This window comes from Rhinolophus sinicus, linkage group LG04, assembly GCF_036562045.2.
Source record: "Rhinolophus sinicus isolate RSC01 linkage group LG04, ASM3656204v1, whole genome shotgun sequence".
In the NCBI taxonomy this organism is placed as follows: domain Eukaryota; kingdom Metazoa; phylum Chordata; class Mammalia; order Chiroptera; family Rhinolophidae; genus Rhinolophus; species Rhinolophus sinicus.
Window position 1 is genome coordinate 31879460 of NC_133754.1, and position 18806 is coordinate 31898265.

General features: G+C 34.7%; 1 pseudogene; it reads left to right on the forward strand.

Annotated features, from left to right (window-relative positions):
* The first annotated feature begins 16772 nt into the window (after positions 1-16772).
* Positions 16773-17604, forward strand: LOC109453080 (large ribosomal subunit protein eL8; annotated as a pseudogene).
* Positions 17605-18806: the final 1202 nt, after the last annotated feature.

Here is an 18806-nt window from a genome sequence, read left to right on the forward strand (position 1 = left end):
CCTACTTTGCTTCTTTGGAGTTTGGAGGCAACATATTATTTATTTGGATGTGCCGACCCAACCCATTTACAGAGTGACTCAAAAAGCTGCTCTTTCTGAGTGAGCAGTGACACAGGGAAGGCTCTGCAGTCAGTCCAGGCTGCTGTGCAGGACACCCTCCCTCTTGGTCTATCTGATCCAGGAGACCTGATCATGCTTGGAGGGTCAGAGGCAGATAACAGAGCTGCTAAGAACTCTGGCAATCCCTGAAAAGTAATCTCAGCTCAAACCTTTAGGACAACTATGCTCCTTTTAAGAAAATGCTTTTGGCTTGCAATGGAGCTTTATTAGACTGAACACTTAATGGGCTACCATGTTACCACATGACCTGACTGCTCATCATGAACTGAGTTTGGCTCATGAAGCCGTAAGTTGAACATGCGCAGTAGAGCAGCTTTAGCAAACATAAATGGTGATTATGATCAGAACAATATAAGTACTAGTAAGTTACATGAGGAAGTGGTCCAGTTCCCCGTGATTTCTATTTTATCTTCTCTTTCCCAGTCCACATAGTTGCCTATGTGGCAACCAAAGGAGAGAAAACTCAGGATGTAGATAGTTCTGTATGATGCAGAGACACCATCCAAAAGTGGACAGCTACAACACTACAGTTTTATGACTTCTCTCAGAGAAAGTGGCAAAGGGAAATTTTATCAATGGGCAGAACTATGAGCGATGCACCTGGTTTCTCGGTTTGGAAGGTAAGGAGACAGAGGTACAAGAACATGATTCATGGCCTGTGACCTACAGTTGGTCTGGATGGTCAGTTGGTCAGGACTTGGAAGGAATTCATTGGTAAATTGATGACAAAGTGTCTGGAGATGAAGTATGTGGATAGACCTCTCTAAATGGGCAAAGAATGTGAAGATATTTTGTTCAGTATGAATACTCACCTAAAATTTATCTGTACTCTGTCTATTCCTCCTTCTTTGCCTCCTAAATCCTGGCAAACACTGTTCTTTTTATTGTGCTGATAGTTTTGCCTTTGCCAGAATGACATACACGAGGAATCATATTGCATGCAACCTTTTCAGATCAGCTTCTTTCAACTAGTAATATGCTTTTAATGTTTCTTCATGTCTTTTCATGGCTTGATAGTACAGTCCTTTTTATTACTGAATAATACCCATTTCTGGATGTGCCACAGTTTATCCATTTACCTACTGAAGGACTTCTTGTTTGCTTTCAAGTTTTGGCAATTATAAACAAAACTGCTATAAACATCTGTGTGAAGGTTTTTGTGTGTCCATGTGTTTCCAACTCCAATGGATAAAATACCAAGGAGCAGGATTGCTAAATCATATGGTGAGAGTATGCATTAATGGTTTGGTAAGAAACCACCAAACTGCCTTCCAAAGTGAATGTTCTACTTTGCTTTCCCACCAGCAATATATGAGAGATCCTGTTGCACCAATTTCTAGATTTTGGCCATTGTAATAGGTATGTAGTAGTATCTCTTTGTTATTTTGATTTGTATTTTTCTGATTTTATAGCTCCCCAGTCTGAATTGGTTCATTTTGGTTGAGTGGTTTATTGAGCTAATACTTGTAGTTACACTGCCCAGTGACATGCTATAGCGGTTCTTGTATTCATCCAACACTTAATTAATTCAGTATTCAACGAGCAATTTTTTTGTGTTCCAGACACTTACCCCTGTATAGGATTCTTGTAGTAAACTACAGAGACAGGTCCACAGCCCTCCTAGAACTTGTATTTCCAAGCTGGAGAAGACACACACACACACAAAAAAAATAGTGACAAAAATAATGGGGTAATAACGTTTTCTTCAGTGCATCACGACGTACTTGAGACATGTAAAAGGAAGAACTTGCCTCATTAGCAAGGTCAAAATTATAAATGAAAACTCCAAACCAAATGTGCTGCCCTTCAGTTATTTATACCAAAATGAAACCACTTGCTCATTAAAACTTTTTTCTTGTAAAATTACATCACTTTCCCTCCCTCCCAGGTTTATATTGAACACATAGAATTTATGCCATTCTTGAATAATGTTATTTTGTTCAGGATTACTAACATTTTCAACAGATGTGTACCTATTACCCTTCTTACTTCTTTCAGAAAATGATCTACTGTCTTCTACATATGATTTGCATTTGTTAAACTAGTCTATATGTAAAAAATAAAAGAACAAACAAAAAAGTTACTCTTAAATGTAAAACTATTTAGCAAAGTGAAGATAATACGATAATAATAGTGATTGATAATAAGAACAAACTATGACATAGCACACGAGTATATTAAGTGTCAGAGATCTTCTATTAGCTTTATACACATAGACTCATTCAATCTTTAGTTCTTTTTGATGCATAAATATAAATATTATTGTCACATTATAAATGTGGACCTATGTGTGCAAAAATAAACTTTAAGTTTTCACAAATATGGATTAAGGTCAAGACCAAATGTAAATAAGGAGTAAATACTATGTGCATTTTTTAACAAAAAGCACCTATTTGAAATTCAAAACACCTCCAAAGTTGATAAAAATAATGCTTTTTTCATAGCTAAATTATTTAAAAAGTCAGTTAACTTATTATAGCAACATATTCCAAAATAAAATCAAACTCATTATAGAACATTTAGTGTTCAAAGTTGTGATGCCATGATCTCAGAAGTGCAGACTCTGTGTGCTCACCAAATTAGAATTCTTTGTTTTTGAGCCATGTGTCTTTCTCACTGACCTACCAGAATGACTGGAGAAGGTAAGCACTTGAAAAAAAAGAAATACAAGGGGAAGGATAGGGTCCATCAAGCACTGCCTGCAAAACTTAGGTTTAGGACTAATGAAAATTGGAGTGTTGTTAAAACTAGTGCTAAAGTTTTAGCTTTACACGTGGCTTCTCCTTCCTTATCCTGCTCATGAGTTGCCTTCTTTACAAGAAGGAGTTGTCATTTCTATTTATCTGTCAAGCTTGAAATTTCAGTGTCTCATAAAATATTCTTTCACTCTACATAATAAAACAACAAACAATTATCCCCACTCCCATGATTAAACCCACAAAAAGACCATTTGCTGAGTGGACAGTGCAGCTTTGTAGCATTTGGGATAGCGCGATGGCTCCGCGTCCTGTCCAGCTAGTTCCCCTGCTCTGCATTCTTGTCACCAGGGCACTTCTCCTCTCCTCTACTGATACCTGTCAGCCCGACCTGCAGTGCATAGATTGTAGATTTTCTATACCCCTCCTCTCCCTTGGCTCTTCTGTTGCTGCAATTAAAGTTAATGTTATATTAATAGCAGGCTCTGATTTCTTGAAATATAATTAAAATATTGTGTGAATTGGAAGCATGCTTATATTATAAGTAAGTATAATAAAACTAAGTTTGGATGCTGTTTCAAGATACACCTTAGGTTGTAGAAAGGTGTCATGGACCAGCCAAGTTGTCACATTCATAGTTGTGTGTGTGTGTGTGTGTGTGTGTGTTTGTGTGTGTGTGTTTGTGTGTGTGTGTGTTTTTTTTCCTAACCCTCACTGACCTTCAAGTTGTTTTTTTTTTTCCTAACCCTCACTGACCTTAAGTACGTAGCATTATGAGCTTACCTTTTCATTATTAGAAACTTCTTTTTTATAATGGTGTACCCCCATGGTATAAACGCTGGATTCTTGTTGTAGTTAATTTTACATTGAAACTGTGCAGTTATTGTATAGCTAAATAATATAACTGAAGATTTATGATTTTGTTATAGGTTTTACCCCCTTTAATTTTTTCCACTAAAAATTAATTGTGTGTGTGTTTCAAAGCTTATCAGATATTTTTTTAAACTTAAAAATTAATACATATAGGTAATTTTACTACTTGGCACAAATTAAAAATAAACACTTGGATAATTTTATTTTGGGTAAATAACTGGTTGATTTGCAACATGTGATTTTCCAATGCCATCTATATTCTTTACAAGAATCTCTGCTTCCTGCAGGTTTTATTCCACATTTTCCAGGATTATCCAATAGACACTCTGATCCCATGGTGTTTAGATCATCATTACATGTATGTGAACATAGGATGGCTCAGGGAAGCTATCTAATGATGTTACAATAGTTAATGTCTAGGAAGCTGTTCCATCAAGAAACACACACATGATGGTGGCCTGTCACTGAGGAGATAGACAAGTTTAGATTCCCTTACACTCCATATTTCTCCTCTAGTTCTGACTGTTTTCTGCATTCCAACTTTCCACAAATGGAAATTGTAAAACCATATGACAATGCAGCATTTTCAGATTGTTCTTAAGATTTTCTTCCTATTACAGCTTTCTGAAATACTTACAAAGTGTTCTGCCTCATAGTATTCCAAGGATCTGAAAGTTATTTACATGCATCCTATGGGTACGTTGTTTTGAGAGAAGTACCCTATAATGTGTATGTTATGAAAAATCTCATCTTTTTTCCCATTCATTTGTATACCTATTGTATATACACACACACGCACACACACACACACACGCTAGAGAAAAAACATGGGTGAATTGAGCATACTAATCTGAATGTATGAACATATTTTTAATAATACTAAATGTAGAAATTATAAAATTAATTATTAATAACAAAATTAGATAATAAAATGTTGTCTCGGTAATGTAATGGAGTCAAAAGACAAATGAAAAGCAGTGAATTCACCCTTTTCTGCAATAGTGATGAATAAATAGTCAATATCAATAATATAGAGTGTGCTTGTATAAATTTGGAGAAAATAAGCACAATTTACAGAAAAAATGGAAAGACATAAACAGATGATTATTTTTTTTAAATTATGAAGATTGCTTGTAAACTTGGGAAAGATTTTCAACCTCAACATCATAAGTGAAATGAAAATTAAAAGTAACCCGAGCAACTATGTGTTACAGTGACCAAAAGTAAAAGTTTGACAACATGTCAAGTTAAGAACCAGGCATTCTCATACACTGCTTTAATAATGCAACATTTTAATCATATAAATATGAATTTCACCACATCCAACAAAATCGTACATGCTTTACTGTTCAATCCAATCATCTCCAACAATAGAAAAATACATTTGCACAGATCATTGCAACATTATTTGTAATAGAGTGAAAACAAGAGCAAAGAAAGTGTGTTGAATTTTATATTGAAAGGAAAGGGAAATAAGAAAACATTCATTTACCTGCATATGTTTGCAAAAAAGAAATATAGTAAGAGAAACCCTGAAACTAATTAAATTAGTCACCTACAGGGGCAAGAGGGTTGAAAGGATACAGAGTGAGGTACATACCTAAAAATACTTTTTTAACATATAATTTTAAATTTTGGTAATATGTTAATGTTTTATTCTTATCATACTGATTAAAAGCAACATTTGGCATATTTCACTGAAACTCTGAAGTACACAAATACCACACAGTATAACAATAGGTTTCACAGCTCTATTAAAAATGTTCCGTAAAATAAGTTACTTATCACTGTTAAAAACTTTAGAGTTTGCCTTCTGATTCTAAAAGTATACACAAAGTTTTATTATTATATTCCCTACTTGCCTATCTTCATAAATGTGTACTGTTCTCATTTTTTTCCATTGCAAGGATAGCAGGCTCATAAATCCAGTTATATTTGCAAACTTCAAGTCAGCATTAAAAATGATAAACAATATTTCTGTATTTGAAATTGGCCTTGTTTAGGTGAAGAAACTGCCAGAGGCAATTAAATATCTTTTTTTTTTTTTTTTTTTTTTGCCACTGCTTAATAGAAGGCTTTATTTTCCCATCTCTCTGTTAAATATGGGAACAAAAAGAAAATGAGAAGAACTAATATTAATGAAATCCTTACATAAGTAGTGGAGGTGAAAAATTCGACAAGCAGTAGAAAACTCAATATTGAGGATCAGGGAACACATGGCAGTGAATTGTTATCTACATATGGGCTCAGATGGATTAGAGTACAGAGAGCTTGGGTTCAGTTTTCACATGAGTTTTACCTTATGTGATAGCAAGAAGCTCTATTCCTTCATCGTGGATCTTGCACATATGTGTGATTTTTTTTTTTTTTTAAATCAGGTTTGCAAAGTGATTGTGTGAGGGCCAATTAGCATTTCTTTGAACACCTATCAAAATGCAAAATTCTGCTCTAAATGGCTGGATGCAGCCGAGGGATGATTATATAAAATATCACCTTTCTTCAATTCATACAACTTAGAAGATGACATGAGGAAGGAAGGAAGGAAGGAAGGAAGGAAGGAAGGAAGGAAGGAAGGAAGGAAGGAAGGAAGGAAGGAAGGAAGGAAGGAAAAGAAAAAACAAGCTGCCAGATGCCAGAGCTAAGGGTGTTTTAGGCCCAAAAGTTAGGAAATTCTCAGCAGAAGTCTATCTTCAGCTCAACTACAATCTGGAAATGATTCTTTCTCCCAAGATAATTTCATTGTATACACCTATCTATAACTTAATGTGTTTAATTTGTGTGAATTGTCTCTGAAAAACCTGACACTCAGCAAAAGAAATTATTAAATACCAATTTTATTAGTTTTATTCTAGTATACTTTCATAATTACAGAGAAGTTACAAAATAGAACAAACAACTCCTGTATACTCTATCCATATTAACTATTTGCTCACTTCATATATATATATATATCTTCCTCTCCAAACACACACACTTTATTTTTCTGAATCGTGGAATATAAATTTTCACATATTATATTCCATAATCTATAAATATTTTATGCAAATTAGTATATTTTATGTAAATGTTTAACTCCATCACAGGCCCATTCTAAAATCAATTTTAGAAGGGACTGCACAGGGATGTAAATACCAGGAGGCATGTTTCATCGTCACCAAAGTAAGTCAACCGCATTAATGTAATGCTTTCACGTAAGGCTGGCAACTTTGAAAGGAGAGGATTACCCATAGTAGCATTTCTTTCCCTTTAAGATATTTTGATGGGTAGTGAAGCTTAATGATTCTGCAAGCTGAAATAGTCCTGAGGCCTGTACAGGATTTAAATAATTCTAGCTCCATTGTAACATAATTAAAACTGAAACCTCTTGTTGAATTTGTATCGGTGGTACCCTCACTTTTTCTTTGTTGTTTTTGACCCAATGTTATGTTTCTAGGCCTAATGAAGCAGCTAACTAACTCGGTATAATTTCTTGCACTCCAAGTACTCAGATAGTCATCCATGTTATTGAAGCAGAGTTCATTCAGTGATTCATATCACAGTGAACTCATGAATTCCTATTATACTTAATGAGTTATAACCCTTTACCATTATTACTTTGATGCTCATATTTTGTCCCATATTTGGCCCATGGAAATTGTTTTATGACTTTTGTCCAAGCCCAGTTATTCTTTGAGTTCTGATTTTCTGGTACAAAACATATTCCAGTCTCATTTTGTACTTTGCCTCTCCCTAGCACTGGAACCTGTAATTTTTTCAAGGCATCCTGATTTATGACCAATTGTAGAGAATTATTTTTGGAACCAAAGATCTTGACCTTGGTGTGTTTAATAGTATCTTAATATTGTCCATCCATGCCCTTATGGTGAACAGAGTGAGACACACACACACACACACACACACACACACACACACACAGCTATCTATTTATCTATCTTTCCAATCACCTATCAAAATCAATGACCACACTGATTTCTCTAATTTCATATTTGTCACTAACTCCCTTTTCAAACAAGGAGAAACCAGTCTCCTGTTTTTCTCAATATGTTTACTTATTTGAGCTGTTTCACAGTATGTAAACAAGCACAGTCAATTTGTGTGGGTTCTGACAACTCTTGCTGGGATTCTGCCACTCCACCACTATCAAACACTTCACCCTACTTGGGCTCTCACACCCCAGGACAAGTCACATCTTCCACCATACAAATGCTCTCCCGATCAACTCTAGCTTGGAAAAATTCATGGATGCTTCCCTCCTCAAACTAATTAAACACTAACACTCCCTCCTTAAACTCTCACTTTAATAACCACTTCCCATGACAGTTTGCACCCTTCACTGATTCACTCATCACCTTCTTCACACTTCACACTATTACTGCCACCCATTGCTGCATGCATGCCCTACTAACTCTGCTAGACTCCAAAACCTGTACTGCTTAAATAATTGTTAAACCATGTGCTTTAGTTTCAGAAATTATGAGTACATATCCTCCAAAACTTAAAATTGATCAATGACATAGTTAAACACTCTTCATGATGAAAATACTTCAGCTATATTTTTAATCCTTTTCAATTTTAATCACTTAAAAGAAAAATGATAAATACTACTATTAAAAACCTGATTACTACTCTGACTAGATTAGTTACAAATATTCTAATATACCATGGGTATACTTTAATTTTTGTATATAGGCCTCAGTTACATAGATCTAAATTATTGAAATATTTTGCTTATATTGCAATCTCACTTAAATCCTTTCATGGTCTTGGTGTCTTTATATATTCACATTGGTTATCTTGTTTTCATTAGTCAATAAGTACCAGTAATCTTGCTGTGAAATTTGACCTACCTGCTTCACGTGCAGCATGAGCCCCCAGCATTTCATCTGAGAACTAATCTTGAATCTTGCAATTATTATTATATAGTTTTAATGCATCTATGTTATTAAAAGGAACCTATGCCCAGAAATGCAAACATACGCTCACACCTACTCATTGTTTTCTTTTAAATTAGAAAGTAGGTATCACTCTATGTACACAATCCTGAGACTTAAATTGTTTTTTCAGTTACTATTACATTCCTATAATTCATCTATAATATTGTGTTTACCTTAATGCAATCACTTTGCAGCTGTATAATATTCTGTTTTGCTCATATGTCCATTTTCCTGCCGATGAAAATGAGTTTGTTTATTGAGATTTGTTATTATGAGAAGTCCTGCTATGAACATTCTTGGAAATGTATGATACAGGACCCAGGGTCAAGTTTCTTCTTGGTATATATTGGCAAATAGAATTTCTGCGTTGCAGGGTATGTGACATTTTAAGCCTTCAGAAGTAGAGCCCGCTCACCATCCCACTAGTAATGTATCACCTGGAGTCACACTGTAAAACAGCTCTGTCAGAATTTGTTATTTATGTAAATGGATGTAAAATACTTTGTATCATTCTTTTCATAGTCTGAATTATATAATTCTTACTCCTTTCACTCTGGGTTGATTTTTACCATAAGACATAGAGTTAGGGTTTTCTCATTAAATCAGCTGAGGCTTCAGATATGATTGATAAACCATTATTTAGAACCAGAGAGAAAAATTCCATGTATGTCTTTTTTTGCCATTCTTATATTCATCATCCAGGTGGGCAAGCCCCTTCTTATGTACTTCAATTTTGAAATCTTAATTGTTTCACAAAAAATATGTGTTGAGTGTCATATCTTTATATTATATACTATTATTTTTAAATTTCAACTCTGTCTTCTGAATCTTCTCATTTTACAGTATAGACAAGGCTACTATAAAACTGTTTGAGTGTGGTTTGATTTCATCTAAATATATTGTGGTCAGTTACTATTTCTCAAGTTATTTTTAGCTATCATTGCTTACTATTCCTGACATCTTGCCATTATCAGGAAGTCCATGTATTATCTTTACCCATTTTATAATTCTTAGGACATTATAATGGATTTGTGGCATAACCAACTATTTTATAAGTCTGCCCAATTCAAAACCAAATAAATTTGTTCTGAAATAGACATATAGATCAGTAGAAGAGAATATAAAGTCCAGAAATAAATTCATTAATATTGTGACATGGTCATGAAAGATTTTTTACTCCTTAATCTATACTGACAGTGTATATATAATATTGGCTTTTTATTAGTTTTTAATTTGATACTTTATATCAGAAGATGTTTATAAATGATTATATTGCATACTAATATTTTAGCATTAAACTTATATGAATATATTCAATATAATTCCAATATATAACGTATCTCTTTAACTTTAAAATTTCCTATATCAAACAATAATTTGACTTTCTAATCTTATGATACAAGAAACTCCCTTATGATGACAATGAACAATCTGACAATATTAATAAGTGATGAGTAGCTAGATTTAAAATACAGTCCCCGTTACAAGACCATTCTTCAAAATATTCAATATTCATAGACAGCATGTCACAGTGTTTGTGCTAAGAGCAACAGTTTGTTTTTGTGAGATTTAAAATGCAGCTCACTCTGGGGGTTTTGTTATACTAACTTGGGAGGCAACACATAGAAATAAACTGTAGTTGTTCTTCCTTTTCCTCTTCTCTTTCCCTTCCTGAACACTCCAATCCACAAACCAGTAGGTGGGATTGAACAAGGCAAGTGCTTACATCTGTGAGTGTGGTGAGGAAGAGTCTAGGTGCTCCACCATTTTTGGTCAGAACCTAAGTGGAGTGAGGATGCTGTTCAAATGAAAAAGACAGCCAACCAAGGGCTATCGGTACCAGAACAGGATTAGCCAAGAAATCAGTTTTGGGCAAGGGCCATATGGGAGAGAGGGCAGCAGCTGCCTAGCTCAGAGTATTGGAATTAGAGTAGGGTAAGAAGGGTGAGTATTAGTATTAGAGCAGGGTGAGAGGCCTCCTCTTTTGGGGGAGGCCATAGCCTGTCTTAGGATATAATACACAAGAGGAGTAAGGAGGATATCCATAGTGGACTAGTAGCTCAGAGTAGGGAGTCAAGACACAATCGGAGGTAATGAGAACAGTAAAGTAGGGGACAGTGCACTATTGGTTGGTAGAGCTCAAAAAGTAGGAGAAGGGCATGCAAGAGAGCAGTGAGTGGAAGTGGAGAAAACTGAAATGAATCCCATGTTGTCAGATTCAAATTGGAGTTGTCATTGTAAACTATAGATTTCATCATAAAAAAAATAGATACAGAAGTAAATGGGAATACATACCTATGCATATGTGTATGTGTGTATATGGATTCCTAGCTCTGTCCATAGCAATTCCTGTGAATAATGACACACCAATAGCAATGCACACCTAGCACCAAAATCTTATTTTCTATACTCTATTCTCCATTAAAATAACCCAGGACTCCTTACAGAAATGAGTCATTCTAGGCTTGAGACAAGAAAAATACAAAATGAAACTGAGGTATTTTCTAATTGAGAAAATAAAGAGCCTAAAGAATGATGAGTGATCAAGGGATACTGAAGGCAATTTAAAGAGATTCTCACTGAAAATTTTAATGTCAAAATCTTTATATTAATGGATTATGTCCCATTAAATAACATAACAATTCATAAGTCTATACTAATTAGTGAATAAATAGAAAGTTTGATCAAGTCAGAATATCTCCATCCTAAGTACCTCTATATACAAAAAGAAAGGGGAAAAAAAGAGTAACTTTGAAATGGATAATACCAGCATGTGTCATCTTAAGTGCTCAAAATCAAAATCAATAAACAAGTAATGAGACAAATTAAAGCAGCGTGCCCTTATAGAATTAGATGGAAGGACACAAAACCCCATCTTTGTTATGCCTGCCAAAAATACTTGACCAGAATCTAATTATGATGAAATATATGAGAATCCCAAACTGAAGGTCATTATACAAAACAACTGGCTTTTAATATTCCCATCGGTCAAGATCATAAAAAAGTCAAGGAAAAACTGAGAACTATTGCAGATTTACTGAAACTAAAGTGATAAAACAAATAGACGCATATGTGACTGTAATTCTGTACTCTATCCCTTTCTTTTGCTGGATATTACTAGAATAATTGAAGAAATTTGAATGGTGTCATGAGTAGATGGTAATAATATATTAATGTCAATCCTTGATCTTTATGTTTGCATTGTGGTAAGATTGTTAGTGAGAAATATACTGAAAAAATGTTTTTGTGAGTGATTGGTCATCATGTCAGCAACTTAGATGATACAAAAACAAAGAGGTTATTTGTAATAGAGTTGCCACATCTATTAACATTGAGATTGTTTCCATTTTTTTCCCTCTTTTTCTGCCTACCCCCCACTCCAGGTTCAAGCCGTTGTTTCTCAGTCTGATTGTGTAGGACAAAGCTCCCTGGCCTGTGCTGGTATTATGAGCCTTGCGCCCCCCCCAGCTGAGGCAGTTGGTCTCTGGTCATTGGATGGTCACTCACAGCATCTCAGGGCACACAGAAGCCCAGCTCCAGGGAGACCTGTTGTTCACAATCTTAGCTGAAGTGGGCTCAGCTCACTGGCCCATGTGGGAATCAAACCAGCGACCTTGGCTATTGGGCGTAGGGTGCTCCAACAGCCTGAGCCACCCGCCGGCCCTCAATTTTTTAAACGTAAAATAATATATATAGTCATATTCATATATAAACTGCCTACATTTTAGAATCATTATACATGGTTTTATTTATTTTGAGACTGCAAAATAGAAGAAATTGTCTCTCCAGATTCACTTTGCAAGATGGGTAGAGAAAAACATTTTTTCCCCAAAACATGTATAAGTTTAATCAAATTAATATTTATTATAATTAATGCTTGATTATATAGAAAATAATTCCTACATGCTGGAATACATTTCTGGATGGGTACATTTTCCCATGCCCCAGTATTCACAACAAATGAAGGACTGTGCAGTGTTACCAAAGACTACACAAAAATTGTTGATTCAGGATTTCATCATAACCATGAAATGGCATAAAGGCATGTAATGGGTAGTTAAAATCAAGTAAAGAAAGACAATTTGTAATTTAATGCTTTTTAAAATTAGACTTTTAACATTTTGTGTTTCTTATAGAAGAAACTTTTGATAAAAACTTTTGATATAACATTAATGCAAAAATCTAAAATTTGGTAATTTATTTTCCATGACCAGAAGGACATCATTCATTAAAATAATTGATCAATAGTTAGTATAGATTATAAGTAGTATTAATCTCAACATTATCATTTATCATGCATGGAAATTAATTTCAGAATATAATATTCCTAATTTCCCATCACTCATTAGTAGCAGAAGCAGAACTAATGATAATATTAATGGTTTTACTTAGTGATGCTATTTCATGGTATACAGTGCAGTTTCATTCAGTTCCTCAAAGAATCACAACCATCCTACATGATGGATTATTATCCTCACTTTAAACATAAAGATATTGATTCTCAGAATGTATTGAAAAAGTTGTCCAATCTCAGGAGCAAAGTAGAGGATCCTGCATTTGATATTTAACTGGACCAGCCTTCAAAAACCACAAATTATTTTAACTTATTGCATTGTTTCATTATTCCCACATAGTGCCATGTATTTCCCAATGCAACACCATAAAAAGATATTTTACATACTTTTAAAGGCCATTTCTAGTAGTTACTTAATTGATTATTCATGATCCTCTCCCTCCCTTTTGAACTACTTTTAAGTAATGAAGTTGATCATAAATCTTTAGAGAATCAGCCTCTATTGATCAGGTACCTTTGTATCTTGTGTCACATGAACATTGAAAATACAACTTGGAAACATCTTTGGGTTATTGGGGAAAGAGAAGTTACATCCTGAATTTGTAAACATTTAATATGACTATATATCAAAACAGAGGGTGTAAATAGGTGCAAATAGGCTTCCCATCTTCACCATGACACTCATCCCTTTCAAACACTTCTCCATAACAACATTCCTGCTTGAATCTAATGAACCATTATATGCCAATTCTATTTTACCTTTTCATTTTTTAGATGTCAGTTAGGTATCCTACTCAATATAACTGTATCTTTTTTTTTTTTTTCAATCAAGAGGTACCCAATCACAGAATGGTAGTAGTGGTTATTTTGAGACATAGAGTATTTCAGTTAAAATAATTTGCCTTTCAGTACAGGTTTTTAAGAAGTGAAAAAAGACATTTTATTAAAATAATTGTTTATTCTTTTTTTCTCCTTGATGGCAATCAGGAGGTTAAAAATAATTTCTGAATTATTATAAATTCCCCTGTATTAGTTATCTATTACTACCTAACAATATTATCACAGACTTTGTGGCTTATGACAGCACCTAATTATTATTATATCACAGTGTCTGTGGGTAAGAGTTTGGGCATGGCGTAGTTGCATGTATCCTCTTATTCAAGTTTTTATAAAGATGAAATTAAGGTATTTGCAGAGGCTGTGGTCTGTCTGACACTTAGGAATGATCTGCTTCTAAGCTCTCATGTGATTGTTGTCAGGATTCAGTTGCTTTGAAAGGTATGGGACTGACAGTCCCATTTTCTTGCTGGGTGTTGACTGGAATCCACTGTCAGCACCTTGTCATGCAGCTGTGGCAACATGACAGTTTGCTTCTTCAAAACCAGCAAAGAGAGATTTTTATCATAGCAACACAGGTTACAATATTTCATAATCTAAGCTCGTATTTGTAAAAACATTCACCTATCATCTTGCCTTATTCTATGGGTTATCAACAAGTCACAGGGCCTGTTCACATTGAAGAGAAGAGGATCACAAAAGGGTAGGGACAGCAGAGTCGGAGATCCTGTGTGTAACCCAAGCATCTGTCCTGTACAGACCACTCTCTGGACCCCAGTAGTTCACATCCCTTCCACATGCAAAATACATTCACCCTCTTTCCAATGAAACTTCACAACAGACTGATCCCATCAAAGTATTAGCATTAGTGCATAATCTCATCACTTAATAAGATTGGATCCAGGTATGGATAAGGCTCTTTGTGTGTACTTCCTATGCAAAGTGAATGAAGCAAGTTATCTGTAAAATGTAGAGACAAGTGTTCTGCACCCTCTCTTACACACCCAACAGGCCGTGGTTGGAGTGTCATCTGGGACCATGTATAGGTGTTCATATTAAAGGGTGGGGGATGGAGAGGAGTAGTCACTGCTCCTACTAATTCTGAAATCCAGTCCTGTGAAGGTTGGAATTTCTTGATTATGTATCAAGACCTATGAATAACTCTGCTTTACTTTTAGCTGCACCTTCTTGGTTCTTAACTCTTAATGAGAATTCCAAGAAAGGAATAAAACATTTCCTTCTCCAACTTGTTTAATTGCAAATAAAATAATAGCTCTCTCCTTTCACCATTGTAGTCTGTATATGTTTATATTATAGGGTATTTTCTAAATTGAAAAAGCAAAATGCTTCATCTAAGTTATGGCTTACCATTTTTCACAAAACTAAGCTGGCTATCGGTAGGCCACGTGCTAACTAGTAAAGGGATAAAATAGATGTGCTAACTGGTAAAGTGATAAAATAGACATCTTTGCTCTTTGTACTTAATCGCTACCTAGAAGCTGCTTACGATCCTCCCAAAATTTGTGCTGGAGGAGGGAGGAGACTAATGAGGGATAAAAAAATTGTTATCAACTAAGATCATAATATTAGTCATAATATAGAGATTTATTTATTGAACCTAGGTGATATTTAAAACATATTTTTTTCTTTTTTTTAAATTAATGTTTATTGGGGTGATGATTGTTAAAGTTACATAGGTTTCAGGTGTACAATTCTGTAATACCTTATCTGTATATTGCATTGTGTGTTCACCACCCAAAGTCTAGTCTCCTTTTGTCACCATATATTTGACCCCTTTTAGGCTCTTCTTCCTCCTCACCCCCTTACACTCTGGTAACCACTAAACTGTTGTCTGTGTCTATGAGTTTTTGTACTTTTATCTTATTCGTTTGTTGCTTTCAGTTTTATATCCCACATATGAGAGAAATCATATGGTTTTCGACTGTTTCTGCCTGAATTTCATTTAGCATAATAATATCTCTCATCCAGTGTTTTCAGGATAAACTTGTTGAACATTTTAATAAAAGAGCTAATGTAATTAAAGAAAAAGTGACACTGAGTTTTCCATATATAATAAGCAATGAAGAATATAAGCAAGTTTTCGAACATAATCTATCACGATTGCATCATTATTATTCTCCTGAATGCCAGAGTAAACAGATATTTTAATACAGTAGCATTGTTCAAGACAGCATAATTTAAAATTCTCTATCTACGATATATAACAGTTATCATCAGTAATTATCCTCTTTCACTCCAAGAAGATACTCTCTTTCATTCCAGGTAACTAATGAAAGAATATATAAATTATGAACCATGGATATACCAGTTTCGATTTGAAATTGACACTGTGTAAAATATCAACCATCACCCAGAGAATAAAATTCAAATACATCAGAAAGTTTTCTTTGTTGAAAACTTGCAGGCATTTTGTAGACAGTATGTAGGCACTGACAAAAGATTATAATTTCCTTTAATAAAATGTTGCATAGAGTTGTGTTTTTCATTTTAATGAGCATATGTAAATATGAGCAATCTACCTTCAAGTCAAACCAAGAATGTAACATAAATTATGTAAGCCTTGTTTAACACTACAGCAGGCATATGGGCCATAAATAATTCTAAGAGTAATATTTAAATAGAAAATTAAAATGTCATTATTTATTAATTAAAAATACACACACTGCATTTGTAGAGAGAGAAAGTGGAAAGAGGTAGAGGATTACAATGTTGAAACAGACAACTAATTTATAATTTATTACCATTTGAAAATTAATACATAGTATTTGAAAATAAACAGGTATATAGAAATTTTTAAATATATGAAACTCAAAGCATTAGGAAAAATAAGATCAACAGAACAAAAATGAAGCAAAATATTGATATTAAATTATAGAAATGGGGAACTTTAAAAAATTAGAATTATTTTCAAACTTCCAAGTAAACAATGTCTGTGTTAGAATACATATATAAATATTATAATAAAAATATGTGTGCTATATTTTGAAATATATGTAATTTCTGCTCCCCTTGCCTAAGACATTGAAAGAAGGCCAAGGGGAGAAGATAACCCTGGTACCTGCTGCTGTGAAAAAGCAAGAGGCCAAGATGTTTGTCAATCCCGTTTAAGAAAAGAGCAAGAGTTTTGGCATTGGACAGAACATCCAGCCTGAAAGGGCCATTACCTGCTTCGTCAATGGCCTCTTTTCATCCAGCTGTAAGCAGCCAAGGCTTCGCCTCTGTAAGCAGCTGAAATTGCCCCCATAATTAACCATTTCATTTTTGGATGCTGCCAAATGGCTACTGAAGTGTTTAAGCTGGTCCATGAATACAGACCAGAGATATAGCAAGAGAAGAAGCAGACACTGTTGCCTAGGGCTGACAAAAAAGTTGTCACCAAAGGGAATGTCCCAAGTCAGAGGCCACCTGTCCTTCGAGCAGAGGTTAATACTGTTACCACCTTGGTGGAGGACAAGAAGGCTGGGCTGGTGGGGACTGCATGTGATGTGGATCCCACAGATTTGGTTGTCTTTCTGCCTGCCCTGTCTTATAGGATAGATGTTCCCTACTGACTGCATTATCCAGGGGAAGGCCAAGTTGGGACATGCAGTCCACAGGGAAACCTGCACCACCATCACATTCATACAAGTTAACTCAGAAGACAAAGGAGCTCAAGCTAAGCTGGTGGAAGATATGAGGGCCAGCTCCAATGACTGCAATGTGATGTGATGATCAGCCGTCACTGGGGACACAATGTCTTGGACCAAAATCTATGGCTCACATTGCCACGCTGGAAAAGACAAAGGCTGAAAAAATGTGCTGCCAAACTGAGTTAAATGTACACTGTTGAATTTTCTGGATATAAAAATAATAAAAATTCTCCTTTAAATAAAAACATATAATTACACCAAACACTTTTTACACATGGCAAAGAAGACTATTTTAGACTATGGCAATAGGGGCAAGACATAGAACTCAATGCTGAATACAGCAAAGGCGGTTAGAATTTATAGCCAAAGAACTGAATGGTGTAGTTAATAGATGGAAAATTACTAAGGGGAACTTAATTAGATATTAATGGTAGGAAGAAGCTTAAGGGGATTCTTACTTAAGGCAGGCCAAGGGTTCAGCTACCAAGGGTAAAGAATGAGGAACTTGATAGCTATCAAAGGTGGGAGGGATTCTCAATAAAATGGTTCATCAAGATTCTTTGCCAAAACTGAGCAGGCCAAGATTGAGGCCAGGTCAAGAAGAGGACTCAGAGGAACCTGACTAAAATTTGTTTCTGCTAATGACAATGTCAGTCCAGGCATCATGATTTTGAAGGTAAAAAAAAAAAAAAAAAAAAAAAAATATATATATATATATATAGATATATATATATATATATATATATAACAGTAAAACGGAAACAGGAAGAAAAGAAAGGAAGGAAGGAAAGAAGGAAGGAAGGAAGAATGGGAGGTTGGAAAGATAATGATGGGAGGAAGAAGAAAACTGTGAGGTGGGAAATAAACAATTGACATGAAAAATGAAGTAAAATACTAAATATCAAGCGAATTTAACAGAGTTTACTCATGTGGTTGTAGCAGCTGAAACCTCAACTGGAGCTGTGAAATCTAAGATGTACTCTGATCTTTCAGAGTCTCTCTTCATTAAGGTCCTCCAATCACTCAGAGACAGAATGTGGAAGCTGCCCATTCTCTGAAGATAAGGGATTGGAAGCTGCAAAATACTATCACTATCGTCACTATTCTGTGATCAAGGCAAGCCCCGAGGCCAGTCCAAATTCAAGCTAACAATAAATAGACTCTGAAACTAAACCAGAAGTCATCTGCTTCCAAAGCTAAACCATTTACTAAAAGTAACCTCCTTTTATTTTGAATTGCATTTTTCTCTTTTTAGTCCAAGCAGATACAGCTCTTATAAAAATGTTGCATGCTGCTCATTATCAAATTATACTCTACTTTATAATATTAATACTCAAAAATCACTTTTAAAAAGATCCCTTTGTATTTTATTCTGTAAATCAGAGTGCTAATCAACAAAAGC